Source organism: Apteryx mantelli, chromosome 2 (assembly GCF_036417845.1).
Source record: "Apteryx mantelli isolate bAptMan1 chromosome 2, bAptMan1.hap1, whole genome shotgun sequence".
NCBI lineage: Eukaryota > Metazoa > Chordata > Aves > Apterygiformes > Apterygidae > Apteryx > Apteryx mantelli.
This window is the reverse complement of record NC_089979.1, coordinates 110,426,420-110,443,327: the sequence shown is the minus strand read 5'-3', so window position 1 is coordinate 110,443,327 and position 16,908 is coordinate 110,426,420. Positions and strand designations below refer to the sequence as shown.

At 44.2% G+C, this 16,908-nt stretch overlaps 1 protein-coding gene across 1 annotated transcript in view; it reads right to left on the bottom strand.

Moving 5' to 3' along the window:
- EGFR (epidermal growth factor receptor) overlaps nucleotides 1–9,063 on the bottom strand; it is a 161,539-nt gene extending 152,476 nt beyond the window's left edge. The window contains exon 1 of the mRNA XM_067291209.1: nucleotides 9,037–9,063. The gene's annotated coding sequence lies outside the window, so the exon portion shown is untranslated. The remainder of the gene's footprint in view (nucleotides 1–9,036) is intronic.
- Between the last annotated feature and the right edge of the window lie 7,845 nt (nucleotides 9,064–16,908).

Sequence of the window (16,908 nt, the reverse complement as noted above, 5' to 3'; positions counted from 1 at the left end):
GTAACTTCCACTTGCAAAAGAAACAGTGATCATGTATGCAAAAAGGTACTTTCATACAACAGAACATCCAGTATCTTATTATTCTGAAAGACCCTTTTATCAAACAGGTATCCTCAGTTTCTTAAGTATCTTTGATGTTATATTAAGTGAAAAAGTTGGAAATAAGCACGATACCAATCTCCTAGAATTGCATGCTGTTAAATATAAGGGACGATGATCTGGAGAGTAGGTCCCCATATCTTACCTGTTCTCCATATCCCCAAAGCGCATCATCAACCAAAGCTGCTTATTGCCTTAGATATTTTCTTTAATTAATCAATATTACTTTGTACAGCATATAATCAGCTATGATAGAGTACTTAAGTGACTATATATATTTTTAATACCACTTTCATAACCTTCGCCCAAAACCACATAGGGTTTTTCAATAGCACAATAGAACTACTAAAAATTAATACAAACTAATAAATAGATAACATTAGGAAACAAAGGCCAAGCAGACCTTTACTTCCCTGTTTTCTCCTAACCACGATGCTCTCATCAGAAGTCCAAACGCAGCAGCAGAAGCTCGAAGCGAACCATGGAGTGCGTCCCCTTGGAAACACCAGAGATAACACACAATCCACATGCACATCCTCCAAAAGCTGTTTCTGCATCCCTGCTCATGCCGCATCTGTTGGAGTTTATGGCCCAGGAACACAGGCAGGAGAGCCACGACTGAAGCAAATGGCAAATGGTTGGGAAGCACCTGCCTGAGAGCTCTCCAATACGATTTAAAAAAAAAAAAAAAAAAAAAAAAAAAAGTGCACTTGGCAAGGGGAATCCTTTTCCGTTAAGCGTCTGCTTTTGGAAAACTAATAAGAAAAGCTAAGTGTCAAAGATGCAGCACAATGCCACCTGTACAAAACAAATGCATATTTCAGGTTAACGTAAGCTTTGGTTAAGCGGCTTGTGTTGAAATGTGACCTAGCACTCCAAGTGTAACCCAGCTTAATCATATCTATTGAAAACCACATAATAAGTAACATGAAATATGCAGCATGCCATCCTAATTGCAGAGGTTGTCTCGTTTACTAGAAGTCATTTATTTATTCAAATGAGTTGAACTGTGTGATTCAGTCTGAATCATGGGAACTAGTTACCGATTTGTGCAAATGGCCTCTTGCTTCTTTGCTAAGGGCACTGTTGAAATAACTGACCCGACTGCTAAAACAAGCTTCTTCCTTGAACCCTGCCTCCTTCCTCAGCCTTACCTCCTGGGTGAACTTCAGAAAACAGGGTTGCTCTGCAAAGGGATTTGGAATGTAAGGGTTAAAAAAAGAAAAGGAGGAGAGGTTCACAATTAATTACATGCAATCAAAGAAAAAAAAAAAAAAAAAAGGAATTTCCCAGACCAGGGAACTGCTTAGCATTAGGAAATCACACGTGCAACCATAATAGCACTTTGCAGAATTTAAGTACGCAAATCTCCAAAAGAAGTATTAATTACCTTACATTCGAGTCAAATTTGACTTTCAGAAGCACACATACATTTCTCAGATCTTAACAAGGGGTGTTCATAAACCTCCACAGACAGCAGCAGCTATAGGTTTTGGTTTTGCCTTTTTTTATCTGCTTGCATTTTCAGTTAGAGAGCATCGCGGATAGGACAACTGTCATTAAAACTGCGTTGCAAAAACACGGAAAGACCGATTGCGGAGACAACCCAGATGTCACAAGGAAACCCCAGCTGACACCCCACCTCGATCGCGGGCAGGCAGGATCCCACTGCAGGCAAAACCCCGGCACGCTCGGGGCTGGCCAGCCTCCCTCGCAGGGTGGGAAACCCACCAGAAAGGACGCGCCAAAACAGCCCCCATGAAACGGGACGTCTCTGCACGAGACATCATCTCGAAGCTTGAGAACAAACCCCGCGTAGGAAGTGGGTGACCTCAAACTGCAGGCAGCGCTTAGTGTTGGTCAGGGCACGGGGCTAGCGGCCAAAATCCTGAAACCCAGCGCTGGCAGTGGCCAGCTACATTGCTTCAGGCAGCCCGGATCCTGTGGCTCCCAACAGGTAAAATAACACTTTCCCCCATCGCATCGCCCCAATGCCAAGTGCAGCTGATTTCCAGAGCTTTCTCTGGTTATTTTCAAGTTTGCTGCTGAAGCCGGTGAAGTAAAATCCAGCACTGCTGCGCTGTGTTTTGATTACACAATGCACACAACCCCCCATTCCCACAAACTGATAATTTTCTTCTCATAAAAGCCTAAGCTAAAATACTACTATCCTGTCATCAGAATGGCTGGTTTATATCCTCTCCTCCTTCCTTCCACATTTCCCTGGAAAACATCTAGCCTAAGACCAGCCCCGCCGACTTGCACGGCTCTGCTGGCCCTGGCACCGCCAGGAGCAGCCATCCACCACCGATGGCCGTGTTGGCCAACACCGCCCACGCAGGGAAAGTTATTCTGGCAAAACTGCTCTTGCTGGTACTGCTTTTTCCTTTTTGGCTTGGGACGTGGGGAGCTGGCAAAAACGCAGCTTTTTCAAGTTAAAGTGAGCGCTGGGTTGAAGGGAATGACGTGCAGCCGAGTGCAAGCACTGCTAAGGTAGGCCTTGCCCTAGCCTGCGGGAGCGCGCACACCTACAGCGGCAAGGCCACGGAGCCGCCACGCTTCCAGCCAGCACTTCTGCAGCAGAAAGCAACCGCAGAGCTTTCCCCGCCGCACAAAGGACCGGCGCTTTTAACCCACACGCTATCGCCACCGCGTCTCTTGGGGCATAGCTCCTGCACAGCACCTTCAGCCCTCCCGGTCCCGAGTCCCATCCCGCACACTCACGTGTAGAGAAGCCTTTTTCCCTGTTTCAGGTCAGCAAAAGATGCTGAGACCAGCAAAGTAATGTACATACATGTCCACATAATGTTTATACAGACTGGAGCTAAGCTTGCTACATATATACCCATGACAGTTTGCCCCCCTCCAAAACTTTAGTTTTTCAGTGGGAAGAATGGAATTGAAGCTAATTTATTAATTTAAGCCATACTCAGCAAATGTGCTTTGCTCAAAAAATTGAGTGGGAAGGAGGTTTAGGAAAATTAAGTCATGCTCTGAAATTTTTAAAACAAACCTGTAGCTTTTCATTTCAAACAGCATTTAATTTTCCTTTTTAGCCAACTTAAGAAGAAAACAAATAGTCTTGGGTCAAATTAAATGTTCCAGATTACCCTAGAATTATGTTTCTTAGTTGGTTGGTGGTTTACGGTTTCTCTTTTTTTTTTCCTTTTCTTTTCTTCTTTTTTTTTTTCCCCTCCTTCTTTTTCTTCTTTTCTTTGCTTCACCAGAACTACCCCAACATTTTTGTTTCAGTTTGACTGGAACTATTCTTTTCCTTCCAGTTTTTTTTTTTTGTTTTAGCAGCTGAAAGAAACAAAAACCACCCAGAGTTTGATGCAATCTCATCTTGAGACATGCATGCAAACACGTAGATGTTTACTTTCATGTACACAGATGTGCTGTGCTGGAGAAGGCTGCCTAGCTGTAGGAGGAACCTTACAGCTGCCTCGCATGGATCTGTCCACAGGCGAAACGCACCTTGCACTCAAACTTCAAAATGAAAGCTCATGCCCCTTTACAGGCTACATATATTCATCATTGCTCTCTCCTAGCAATGACTTAAAAAAAAAAAAAGAAGAAGAAAAAGTATATGGTAGCAAGTGTACTTCTAAGCTCAAGGGCCAAGTGATGTTGCCTTGTCTTTTCACTGTGGTCATCAGAAAGATTATCTGTTTAAATGAGAAAACTAACAAGTGGGTTTCTCATGCTTCTTCCATGCCAGCAAACCTTGTTTAAAAAAAACAGAGAGCACCAGACCCATACCTACATACATACATTCTCCCTATGGGACAAACCACTCAGGCATGTCACAGCTGTCCTAATAAATAACAACCTTGCTTCAGCAGGAATAGACATGTATTTTGGTACAACTTCTCTGTACATGCAGTACAATTTTTTTCCACATTTCCTTTAGGAGCTACTTTTGCTTCCCATATTCATGCCAAATGTTCTGTAACTATTGCTGAAGGAAAAAAAATATATATATATTACTCAATACTATTAGGTCTGCAGAATTCAGCCCTAAATAAAGAAGCATTACAGACCAGTTTCACATAGTTGGAAGCCAAGAAGCAACACATCAATAACCAGCATGGGCAGAAACGATACTAGACCTCACATGGCACCTACTAATAAAGCATTCCTGGAAGTGAAGGTGCATAGGAGGAGATCAAATTGATATGCATTTAACAGGGTGAGCGTGTACTGCACTAATTTAAACAACAACTGTCAGAGTCCGCATGAAGCATCAAATAGTGGCTTCCCGCACTGTGTACCATTAGCTCCTCGCAAAGCAAAATGTACCTGAATGCTTTCTACCCACACCTATGCAAAGCTGATCAAACAGTCATGTCGGCTCCCCATGTCCCATGCGTTTCATGGGCTCTCCAGATCAGACAGGGATAAAACAGCAACACTGCTCAGGAGCAGAGGATTTCTGATGGGTCAGATCTAACAAGGCTTTTGCCCACCCTGGTCACCCGGCTGGCATTGCATCTGCCTCATTTGATGGGTGCAGGGCCCCTCCACTAGTCCCCCCGGTGTCAGCCCCAGCCAGCTCTCACGCAACCTGGGCAAAGCAGCAGCTCCCACTCTGTACCGCCTGCGGGACGGTGCTGGGCGAAGCACCGTGTAGCACCCAGACGGGCAAATGCTTCTCAGTCTACAGCTACAGCAGGACACAGTGCTCATCTCAGCTCCAGGTGAGAGCAAGACAGAGAAGTACCCTACTCATAGCTGTAACTACTCAGTCAGTCATCAGAGGCTACATATCTTCCGCAACCACTGCGGAGCAAGTCCGGGCAAGGAAAAACTAGCACGCACCTTCCACTGAGGAGAAATGAAAACTCCGCTGCCTTTTCTAATAGCTTCCCCTTTCTGCTCAAACCAGCAAAGCCCTAGCGGGATTGATTGCAGTTCCCACACCAGCCGAGCCCTGGCCGGCAGAATTGCCTTTTTCCCTAGCAAGTGCTCAAGGAGAGCTGAACAGCAGAATGAACAATAAACAAACATACAAATAAAAGACTTCTAATGCAATTTACACACTACCTAAATAACAATTGTTCTAGTAAGTGGGTCATTTTTTTTACAGAGTAAGAACCTCCCTATTCTGACCAGTCTAAATCAGAAAGGTTTGTCAGCTGGGTTTCCCTAACCAGCACTTGTAACACAGATCAGCCCAAGGACGTGTTTGCCACTACAGCCGATTCTGAATCCCCAAGGAAAGTTTGATAAGTCAAAGTACTTCTCTCACTGTATAACCACATCTACATTGCACAAGCATGTTTGCAACACAGAGCTGAGTCTAACATGAGATTTGACGTAAGTTCTCATATCTGTAAACATTAAAGTGTATAACGTACTGACTACTGATTGGGAATATATGTTAGTTCTCTCTTGGATACAACACTTAAAGGCGGCAGCTGTACCCTCTGATGCACATGTAATCCCAAAACTTGGACTGATCCAGGACTTTGAAGGAACATCAACAGTTTCTATCCAAGACCACTCCATCAAGGTACTGTCATCCTCCCTAAAATGAAGTCAACCTTTCACTAAGCTCATTTCTGAAGAGCCATCAAACAAATGCAGTTTGTGCTAAAGAAAGATAAGGACACTTTGTGAAGGAACTGGTTTGGCTAGTCAGCTATCTTGCTGCTAAAGCTAGCATATCCCAATGATTTCAGTGATATATGGATACCCAAATGCAAAAAGTAAGCCCTCAGGAACATAATGGCATTGTGTGACACTCCCTGAAAGTCTCTCTCTATAAATTAAGGAATGAATTACAATGGACTGCTCCGATTGTAAAGTCTCCAGGGCATCGGTTTGATTTCTTGGTTATCTGCAAATCTCTTAACATACAAATGTATTATTTCTTGCATCAAGAGTATTTACTACTGTCAGTTCTGTATGCAGTTTGTTCACCACACACGAGCACTTTGTTGAGACCAATCTCTTTTGTAGCATTTTGCACACACTGTATTTGCAGGTTGCTCAAATAAAGAGACGCACTGCTGTTACTTTACTTTCCCTTCCCTGCTTATCAGAAACTATCCTGAAAGACAGGGTCTGGGTTTTGTTCTTAATCGTTCACACATTGAGGCTTTGGAGCAAGACCAGTCTACGTTCAGACTTTACTTAATTACATTATTTCAAACTGAACTCTATCAGTGGATAGATATTCATACCTATAACTGTATTCACCTCTGCAGTGAATATGCATCTGTCGTAAACATGTACGAAATATAACATACGGTGCAGAACCTGCAATCTCAATGGCAGCGTTACACAATATCATCACACACGTAGTAGTACATAGGTAAACACTACACAGAATATCACATGGACATTTTTTATTTCATGTGAACACGAATATTTCAATACCCTTAAGGAACTTATTTTTCCTCTGTTTTTCAAAAAAGCAGTATAAAGCATTAGGTATAAACAGGCACCACAGAAAACTTCTGCAGCTACGGAGCTGCCCAGCATGTTAGCATGCGCGCTCCCAGCACATAGCAGAGTGCTCCCAACCCACAGCGGCTGTAACTACGGATCCAAACAAACGATATAAAACCAACAAAAAGCAGTTTGCTTCAATTGCAGTGTTATCACTGAGCACTGACACACAAAATGGACATTGGTCAAACGCGTTCTGCAATAAGCGGCATGCCCGCTATCACGTGTATTTATCTTAGGTACCACCTAACAGGCCATCCTGCGTACATAAGAGGAAATCCAGATTAGTTCCACTGTTATTAATCTGGGTCAACATTAGAGCAGATAAAGCAGGTATTGATCCTTGAAAGTGTATTTCAATTTCCAACAACACCAGTTGGTTTTGGATTTTTTTTTTCTTAACATCTTAATGACTAGGGTGTTACAGCTAAACTAGTTTTCTTTCATCCATATTCAAAGATCTCATTCTAAAGTTTTGAAAAAGACACAACTGCACGTAAATTTCCATTCAAACATTATGTTGATCAGATTTTATGGGGTGATTTTGACATTATTCTATCAAGAACAATATTTGCCCCAGTACTATTTCTTTGAGGTATCTCTTCTTTTGGGTGATCAAATGAATCAGGCTAAAATTCTGCAGTTTCAGAAAGTATAAATTCCTAAGTCATTTGAACTTCTCGTAGCAACAGAATTTTATCTGGTGACTTGTCAGCGTGACACAGGTTTGTTACAACATGTTTACTTTTAGACTAATGACAAATTCCGATGCCGGGATCCTATCGCTTGACCCAGGAGGCAGGGTCTAGACATATGTGGATGGTCTACTACCTGTTGGACCTACCACTTTGAACTGGTATCTCATGACTCTCAAATGCAACTTCATTGTGTACCACTGCCTTACTTTCTTGCTCAAGTGGGGAGCAATAAAGACCAATCGATTAATTCACACTTCTTGAAGACTATGTTCTGCCTTCATCTTTGCCATTGAGCTGCAAGTTTTTCTCATACAAACAGTTATTTACTAACAGAATGTACTGAGAATAAACCCTAGTGAGTTTATCACTTAGCTGTTGGTTATTCAGTAATCCTCAAATAACTGGTACCCTCATAATATTACGAGATACAGTATCAAGCACTATAAGCAAAGTATTCCTCTTCACACTTTACATATTCTACAAGGCATATGCACCTGAGACCGCATTTCAAAAGACTTTGAACACAAGCACAGCAGATGGAGTCAGCTTGCTTCCCATCATTTTCAAAGGGTAAAAGGAAAAAAGAAACGAGGGAAAGAAAAACTGCCTGTGTTACATCAACAACAGGTATGAACTTGATTTCTGGAACAAGAGAATTTCTTGACTTTTTTAAGATTGTGCAACTAGCTCTTTAGAAAGGTGTGTTTCTGTCCACAGTCATGAAAGACTAATTCAGTTGTTTTTAAGCCATATCATCAGCCCTTCTAAAAACTGCTAATTCTCTTCTCCCGCTTTATATTTAAAAAGAAAGAAAGGGGGAAAAAAACCCTGCTTTTTTTGCTGCTGGCAGATTTCCAAGATAAAGAAGACTGCACTCTGCCTGGAACAGCAGTCGGGGCCTGCTCTTGAAATTCACAAAAGAGAACAGCGCACACAGAGAAAAAGCGACGGATCTGACCGGTCAGAAACGTTTTCTCACCCTGTAAACCAGTTTCTCAAAAAAAACCCCAAAACCAAAAAACACCCAACAACACTTCCCCGAGCCGGCGGCAGCCCGCTCCGCGCCGTTCCCACGCACCGCGGGGCCGGGCGGCCACTGCGCGGGGGGACGAAGAACGGCCAGGTCGGGCCGGGAGGCACAGGGATAAATAACTCCTATTTACCGGGGAGAAACAGAAGCGACACGAAGTTTTCCCTGCTTCTACCTCCCCCACCACCAGGTGCGGATCTTTTCGCGGGACAAGCAGCGACGCCAGGTCAGGGCGACAGACCCGACGGCGGGCCGGCATTGCCGGAGCGGTGTCCGCTGAGGGGCAGCGCGGCCGCGCCGTCCCGCGCCGCTCCGCGGGGTCCGGCCCCGGCGCGGAGGGGAGCGGCAGCGCGGTGCGGAGCGGAGCCCCGAGGCCGAGCCAGGGCCGCCCGTAGCGCGCTCCGCGGAGCGACTGGGCAACGCGGGAATTGGGGGGGGAGGGGGGGAGCCGAAAAGCAAGGAGAAAAAAAAAAAAGGCAAAGGGAAAAAAAAAAGAAAAAGTACAACCGATGGGATGTGCCAAGGTTTATTCCCTTTTATTTCCTCCACCCCCACAAAAGAAAACAAGCCTAGAATCAGGAAGTCGGACTGCGTGATCGCTGCTATAGGTTTGGGTTTTTTTTTTTCTCCCCCCCCTTTTTTTTTTTTAAGGAAAGAAGTTGGGACTTTCCCTGCGCGGCTCCCGAACGGCGGCAGCGGCGCGCCCGCGGGCTGCCCCGCGCCCGCCCCCGCGGCCCCCGGCGCGGCCCCTACCTTTCTTCTCCTCCACGACGGAGCAGAGGGCGACGCGCCCCAGCAGCAGCAGCAGCACCGGGACAGCGGCCCCGCGGGGCCCGGCGGCGGCGGGGCTGCGGCCGCCCATGCTGCGGGACGGCCGCTCCCGCGGCGCGGCGCGGCTGGGGCGCACGGAGGGCTTTTTCCCGCGGAGCTGCCGCGCTCAGCCCCGCTCCGCGGCGGCCCCCCGCAGCATGCCGAGCCGTCGAGGGCGGCGCGCACACGTGCGTGCCCCGCTGCGGGCGCGCTGCCTGCCTGGCCTTCCTCCCCGTCCTCCTGCTCTTCTTCCTCGTGCAGGGTGCGCGGGGCTGGCGGAGCGGCTGGGGCCGGCTGCGGGACGGGGCGCGCGCCCGGCTGCGCTCTCCGCCCGGCCGCGGAGCGCAGCGGCTCCCTCTGGGGACGCCGCGGAGGAGGAGGAGGATAGGGCGGGAGCAAGGAGGAGGAGGAGGAGGAACCGACGGCGCCTTCCCCGCCCAGGTGGGAAAAGGGCGGCTCCGCCACCTGTGCCGGGGTGGGGGTGAGGCGAGGGGGGACTGCAGGGAAATTCACATGCAGAGTTCGCCTCCCCGCCGCCACAGCAATTCCCCCCGAAGACGGCAAAGCACGCTGTGCAGTTTTTATTGGCATGTTGCTTATGGCTACAGTATCTTGGTTTGACTGAGCACCTCTCCCGAAAACCGGGAGGAAGCAGTGTCTCGTCAGACGGGCATGTAATTGGGACGCAGAAGTGTCACTCGTCGCGGCCGAGACTCTCCGAGTCGATCTGCTGCGGCCTCCTGAGTCAGCATTCAGACTTGTTAAATGCTGTTGCTAATTTCTTCATAACGCTCTTGCGAGGACTGGTGTCTTCAGTCACACAGGCAGTAGGATACGAAGCCCAGGAACTGCTATGATTAACTGGGAACTCCAGCACTGAGGTCCATAATGACAAAGGCTTTGGGAGATGATGTGCTAAGTGCCTCTGTCTATCGCAATATGTTGGAACACAGTAGATTGCAAAAGAGCCACTGAGTGTATCTTGACTTTCCCCTGTGATGCATGTTTTATGCTGCATTACTGTTCTACCGGTCAACTTCCTCTGCACTATCTTTTCCTGATAGTTTAACTACTTCCTGACCCAACTACACACAGAAAAACTGTCCCATTTTACTTATAATATGGCACAAGAAAGATGCTTGAACAGATGCCTTTAACCATGTACCCCATCATGCCTGTAATGATTTGTTAAGATATATTGCGTTACAAGCAAGTTTCTCACCGTGCAGCTTTTGCGTGCTATAGCTGACATTCTGTTCTGATTATATTTTGTAAATAATGCAATGTACTTTGAAGTAAATTCAGGCATTAGTAACATCGGTGCAACTCTGCTCATACGATTGGTTTCATGGCTGTAACTGAGGGCAGCATTTGGTCTTTCAACACAATATTCATGCAATTTGCTTCAAAGATGCTCACACAGTGCAGCCTCATAAACATTATTTGTATACAATTGATTTTCATTTGTCTGGAAAAATAGGAGGATTTTAAAAAATTGCAAGCCAAGGAAAAGAGATCAGCTTCTAGGGAGGGAGGGCTGCAAAGCAACCTCAAAAAATACTGAAGATTGCAGCTTGCATTAAAAGGGGCACGATTAAGGGGTACAATTAAGACATAATAGAAACAAACCTCAAATCAGTTTTATAGATAAATATTAAACAAAAACATGTGCCTCTAGACACACACATTGTATCAAGATACAATTGTTGAAAGCAATGGAGTTTTTGACATCTGAAAAAAGAAAGGAACCAGAGTGATAACTGAAAAAAAACAAACTAATTATAGGAAAAAAGCAAATATCTCTGGTGCATGAATTGAATGGAAAAACTTGTCAAAGTCCTGTCCTAACATACTAACATACAAATATTTTCTCTGTAGAATTTTTCCTGCAATTGTGATTCTACCTGCTAATTCTGAGCAGTAACCTTTCATACTCACTTCACCTCCCATCATGCACTGTACTTACGTGAATCCATATAAAACTGAATATTTGATCATAGTTAAACTCCTTCATTCCTGACATGATGGGCAAGGGAAGACTAGGCAAATTCCCCTTTAATTTTTTTCCCACACTGCAAGAATCCACTATAGGAAAATCTAGCCTGATGTGTCATTGCAGTACCATTGACAGGGCTGTGCAGCAATCTGCCATCACTTTTGTCTTCCCACCTTTTTGAGCCCAAATGTATTATTTTCATGACATTTGTCCTCTACTTGTGAAGGTCACAAGATACATAAAGAGACTGTAAGACCCGAGGTCTTGGATGCTTAAGATCACATTCAGGTCTTTCAGGCCTTCTGTTGGCTCCTCTCTACACAACTGAATGACTTCTGGAACAGTTTGAATTTCAAATATGACATTTGGTATAACTGCTTTGAGGCTAATGTCACTACACAAATTTGAGCATGGGCATGCAATATTCCTTCACATTGCAAAACTTTTATTACCAGCTGCATTCATGCATGAATCAAAGGCCACAAGACAAAGGTCAGCCTTTCGACCACTAGCTTTAAATTAATATTTCATAGTGAGAATATCATACTAAATGCAAAATCTTTCTTCAGTTTTTCTGCGACTTGCTTGCATTATATTGCATACATGTCTCCTGTCTTCTAGATATGAAGCATAAACACACTGACATATGAAGTAAAGTCCATCTAAAGTGAGAGTTTCTTCATATAAGGATACTGCTGGGTTGGAGAGCAGAACCGTGATTGCTCACCACCTGTGGCCCGTGTCACTGAGCTGGTCCCTCTGCCACGAGTGGAGAGCAGGAACCAACAGAAGATGAACCACCGACTTCCCTACCGGTGGAAAAAAATGGGATTAATTTTCCTATCCCTTCCACAGTCCCTCAAAACAGAATGAAGTCTAAAAATCCTTTCAAGAGCAAAGAAGTCCCTGTAGCTCGATTCTTTCCTAGAATAAAACAAAAAATGGATAGGTTTCAATTATCCACTGATAAATGGGGCATTTGCCCCTCCAAAATAGTTCATAAGTGAATGCTTGTGGATGGTACTGCTGTTCTTTCCTGTGTTTTGCACAAGAGATTTTAAAGGGCAGGCTTCTCGGAAGAAAAGAAATGAGGTAGAGCTGAATTAGCAGGGTTTTTAAATCTGACTCGCTCAGATTTCATTTGCAAGGTATTTGAGATTGCGGACATTGTAGTTTGCATTATCATTTGTATTCTATGACTCCTCACTGAGGTAATAATTCTTTGAGCTTTATGGTACTTTACATGTTCAAAACATTGCACAAACATTAACTAATTTATCTTCACAAATCTCCTGTAAAGCAGGTTAGTAACTATCATTTCCATTTTATAGATGTAAAATAATTTGCCTTGGGCGGAGTGTTAGTGGCAGAACTGGGGTTATCACTCAAGAGCTGCTTATTCTAACTATTGTGTTTAAACCTCCTCAGATCATGCTGCTGCTAGAGAGCTTCCCTGATTAAAATGTAGATATTTTTTACACACTCTGATTCTTGCTCCCTTCCACTGTTTGTTTGTACAGTGGCATGTAGAAAGGACAAGACAGACACACACAAGGATGCTGGAATTAAACCTTAGTTATAGTAAATTCCACCGTCAGTCCTTCCAGTATTTTGACATGTGACCGTAGCATTATCTCAGGAGAGTTCTTACATTTTTATTATTATTATTATCATTTTTACACCCAGGTTTTACCTGTCACCTCAGTTCCCTTAGTCAGCATCAATGCTGCATTTTCCAGGGAAACTTTGCCTCATTCAAAACCAGATTTTTAAATGTTTTAAACTCTGAATAGGGATCTGCAGCACCAGCTTATTCACTAACTGAAGTAGGCAACAGAAAAGCAAATATGAGAATAAAAATTGGCACACGTGGAGTAAGCTATATACAAAATCTTTGCTACTAAACATCGCAGTAGCTTCCTGTGTAGAAACAAGTTTCTGACTTATTTCTGTACTTTGTTAGAGTGACTTGCATTGATACTCCTGTGCTGCATTTACTCTTTTTCTCAACCAGAAATCATACATCTCTATATGATTGCATCGAATACAATCTGAACATGCTGTCAGTACATCTGATGTCAGTGGAAGCATCGCTACCATCACCAGTTCACAATGCATAATTTTTCAAGACCGGCAACTATTAATAGCAGGTGACCGGCTATTAACACGAATGCTGCTGCTTAGGTTGCTCTCCCTGTACATTCCTACACTGGTGAAGAAGGAGCTTTGTACCTCTGCTCATCTAATTCATGCCCCAACTGAGTAGGCTGCCCTAGCCCACGTGTCCTAGACATAAATAAAGAGAGGGGACATGGGGCATGGGGACGTGCCCCAAACTTTGCTTTCTGGAGAGGAAAAGGGCCCCAAAGCTGAGCTCAGGTGTGCCGGCCAGCAGGAGCTGGGTGCACTTATCCTGCCCCGTCCCTGCCCTTCACAGTCAATGCAGCTCTTTGATCTGCCCCTGCCCAGCTCCCCCGCCGAAGTTCAATAGTATGCACAAATACAACAAGTGAGTGTTCACAATACTGCCTCCTCAGGTGTTTTTAGCGCCATGAAATGCATGGCTAGGACAGAGGGAGGAAAGCTGATAGCCCTGAGTCAACACGCAAAGAATGTGAGTTGCATCCAGGGTGCGGCAGACAGGGGTTTCTCCAACTCAGCCATCTCCTGCTGTTTGCATCCAAAGAGGACACAGATATGAAAGATAAGAGATTGCAACACCGTGATTCTCCTGAACAACTGCAGCTACCAGTCCTTATTTGGGCTAACTAATATGGAAAAAGTCGGCCTTCCCTTCTATCCACACAGTGACTCATTATTTTGTATTGTAGAGGTATCTCTGCTCTAACTCACTTTGCTGCATTATTTCCTATATATGTTACTCAAGTTAAAAAAAAAAACAAAAAAACAAAAAACAAAACACACAGAGGCTAGCTCAGCTAGTAAATTCAACATTTTCAGGGCCCTTCTCCAGAATGTAAACCAACTGCCACAGAGTAGCTTGTGTCCATAATGTTGAACTCATCAGTTCTTTCCTCCCAGCCCTATAGGCTAATAAGCAAGCTAATGATCAGAGACACTTCATTGCTTGTTGTCTATCTGTGACTCCAGAGATAAGTCACTGAAAACATTGCCTTTTCCAGAGGAAAACTTGGCCCAAGAGCAAAACTGTCACTGAAGAGAATGGGAAAAGAATTTTTTTTATCGTGTATTTTAAAGTTTTGTCCCCAAACTTTAATCATGGAATAGATGGTGATTTTGTTTTGAAGCAAAATAAGTCAAAATGCTTTAAAAATAAATTCTATCACATTTTATTCAGTACTGTATAGTTAAATAATAAAGACATAAGTAGCAAACACTGTGCATTTAAACATGATTAATCTAAAATATATCGCAGATATATTGCAACAGAGCTGAAATAAATTCCATAGGAACATAGCCAGGCAGCCACTTACCTTTTTCTTTTTAGCATATCCTCAACTTCCCAAATTCTTCTCAAATAGATATTTTCCACAGCATACTGTAAAGAGTCACCAAATGTGACCGACTGGAAGAGCCGGTTCAGGAGGCCAGAGAGCCCACACAGTGTCCAACCTGGCACCTCTTTATTTTCTAATGAGGAGGAGCCAATGTAAATGCCCCCACAGAAGGCCTCATGGTAATTTGGTCAATGCAGCAAATTTGGTCTATGTACCAGATAGACCATGACAATATTGAACTGAAATTTTGCCTGTGCCTCCATTAGCAAGTAATGTGGTGCTGGAGGGGTGGATCTGTAGAGCCAACGGCTGGTGCAGAGGACCTGACATCCTTACCAGATGTATTTCTGAGCATTTTAGTTCAGACTGCCTCTAGCCTGGCCTGATGGACAGACTGTCCATTAGCAATGGAGTGTGCTACATGAGCACCTGGAGAACATCTTACAACTTTAGTTTCCTCTGGAAGAAATCCAGTTTGTACACCCCAGGACCACTCCATGATGTGAATCAAAGCATAAGTGAGAATGATCAAGAAATTAGCCTCAAAAAGCACACCTGATCCACACCAAAATGCCTATATAAATGCACCCCAGGAAATTATGCAAATATTCAGCACAGAACATGTTAGAAGCTTGTGATTCCAAAACATGCTGAAGTGCAAAGCTAAAACAGCAGGTTTTCAAAGCAATGCATATAAAATGGACTCTTCCATTTTGATTAGCCCTACAGTGGAAGTAGATTTTTGTTATCTAGCGTAGCAGACTTTAGGAGGGAGGAATTCCAGAAGTTCTGAAGGAGCCAGAGCTAACCATGGGTTTTGGACAAAAGCTCAAAACTGATCACTGAGAGGGAAAACTAATTTTTGCAGAGGACAATGGCTGTGAAGGAGGAAAGGAGAAAGTCTTGGATGCATGACCACCATCCTTGCCAGAACAGTCTCAGGACTATGCATGAGAAGGACTCTGTCCCTGTAGGCATAATGCAAAACATCTATAACATGGGCACAGTTTTGTTACTGTTGGATTATACACATCAGGATAGCTTATACTCTTTCCCCATGGTGGTCACATCTTCTCTTTTCTGTTTCCACTTATATCTGCCACTATTTCTCTTTGCTTTGCATTTTGGTTTATGCTGCACTGATATATTCTCTCATCTTTCTTTTTCCCCCACAATCTCTTTTCCATCCTAAGCCAAGTTTTCTTGACCCTTGTTCACTTCATCCCCTCCCTACTCCAGTCTGAGTTTTCTTTACACTCGTCCCTGTTTCCCTTTGTCCTGCTTTCTCTGATCTCTTTGCTGATACCCTTGACCACAATCTGCTGTTTCTAGAAAAAAGAAACAAAAAAAATATTTGAGCTCTTACAGAAGTTTGAGTCTTTAGAAGTCAACACTGGACCTGGATCTGAACGTAAATCTCTGAGATTTCCAGACTGGGTTGACCCCAAAGCCAGAATAAACAAACCCAGTCTTTTATGAGTTACCTAGATAATCACTCGATATGAAAATAGTAGTAGGATGAGAATGCTGAGAACTCCCTGTTCCCCAGGGATGCTGTGAGATAAGCTACATGAGGTAAAACCATGGATAATACAAAACATACGCAAGGCTTGTAACGAAAAGAAGAGACTGAATCACATCCACCTTTGACAACTCAGCTGGACAGCTCTGCACAGAGCGGGTCCAGCCGCACATGCCAGCAGGCCAGGGAGCATCTGCTGGTGCACGCCAGGGAAAGTTAGTTAACCCACAAACCAGATAATCAAGGGCTGACGTTACGTCTTCACTGCCGTCAAAACATGGCTACACAGATGGGTAGGAAAGGGGTCACCTGAATGCCCTGCACTTTTTGTTCCTTCCTGTTTATAACATGGTTCCCCACACACCTTGGGATATCTGTTTGATCTCAACTTCCTGGTATTTATTTCTTGAGCTCCCAGCAGCTTTGATGGCAGTGACTCCCCTTCTGCTCAGACCGATGAGCAATTCTCTGAGCATTTCAGAAAACCTTCCTGAGGTAATGAAGATATATCTGTCTCTACAGCTTCCTCTCATCCAAACTCAGGTTCAAACATTAAAAATACATGCACATGACTCACTGCCAATGGGAAGTTGACCTATAATCAGTCCCATGTGCACACTCATCAGACCCCCCAGCTACAATTGTGTGATATCCTGCACCGCTGGTAAGAACACAATAGCCTGATATAATAGAAAGCATACTGTAAAACAGCCAAAAGATAGATGAGAATAAAGCAAGCTGTCTTCTGCCATTTTTTTTCCTGAAAAAAAGAATAATCTGATCGGATTGGGTAGGCTATTTTAGATTCTCCAACACCA